Source organism: Tupaia chinensis, unplaced genomic scaffold, assembly GCF_000334495.1.
Source record: "Tupaia chinensis unplaced genomic scaffold, TupChi_1.0 Scaffold000355_1, whole genome shotgun sequence".
Classification (NCBI taxonomy): Eukaryota; Metazoa; Chordata; class Mammalia; order Scandentia; family Tupaiidae; genus Tupaia; species Tupaia belangeri.
Genome location: NW_006159850.1, coordinates 15064472 through 15065473, shown reverse-complemented (window position 1 = coordinate 15065473; position 1002 = coordinate 15064472). Strand labels below are relative to the sequence as shown.

The following is a 1002-nucleotide window of genomic DNA, read 5'->3' as shown; positions in this document are numbered from 1 at the left end:
AGAAATCACTCCCCAGGGAGATGACCATATTGCAATCCCTTCTCCTCCATTCTCCTCTCAGGATCTTGAGCACGCACGCACGTGCACCCAGCATGAACTTAAGCCACCAGGTCCGGGACTTGAACCACGGTTGACTACATGGGAGTCCAGTGACATAGTCATTATGCCATCTGCTGGTCCCTGAACTATACTTTTAAAAATGTAAATTTAGACGGTATCTAACTATGGTTTTAATTCACATCGCCCTTGTGATAAGCGATGTTGAGCATTTTTTCTTATGCTTTTTTGCTGTTCATTTGTCTTCCTTGGAGAGTTGTCTGTTCAGCTCATTTGCCCATCTTCTAATTGGACTGATTATTTTTTCGAGGGTAAGCTGCTTGAGTTCTTTGTATATTCTGGCGTCTCGTAAATGGAAATTTAAGATGTAAATTTAATGTTATGGAGTTGTTGGTTTTTTTTTTAACCAAGAACATTTATTGCCTGACTAACCGTTGAACTCCTTAAGATGAACTGGATGCCGCAACAGCTGCACTCTTGGGTTTGGGTGTTGTTCCTTCACAGAATCCATGCCTGAATCTGCGGTATACAATTTTTAGGTGCCTCATTCGATCAGTCCCAGTGGTTCTGCGTCTTTTAGGCTTGGCACTCCAGTTAGACTTTCTCTTGCACTTAGCAGCATAGCCACATTTGCCACAGGTCGACTTCTGCAGGTGATGGGCCTTAGAACCACAGCGGCGGCACAACGTGTGCGTCTTATTGCGACACTACCCAAAGGACGATATTCCCTGCGTCATCTCGCTTCGGTGGCTGAGAACAAAGCTGTTATGAAGTTTTTAATCACTTTTTTGGGGTCTATTTTGCTATAGGGTGTGTGCACTCAATGGAGAGAGGCAGAGAGGGAGAAATAAAAGAGGAAAGTGAGACATCATTGTTTAGGGGAGATGGCCGCACCACACACACACACACACACACACACACACACACACACAATGTATATAAAGA

At 44.1% G+C, this 1002-nt stretch overlaps 1 pseudogene; it reads right to left on the bottom strand.

Annotated features, from left to right (window-relative positions):
- Window positions 1-499: 499 nt before the first annotated feature.
- On the bottom strand, window positions 500-794 carry LOC106735322 (60S ribosomal protein L37 pseudogene; annotated as a pseudogene).
- Window positions 795-1002: the final 208 nt, after the last annotated feature.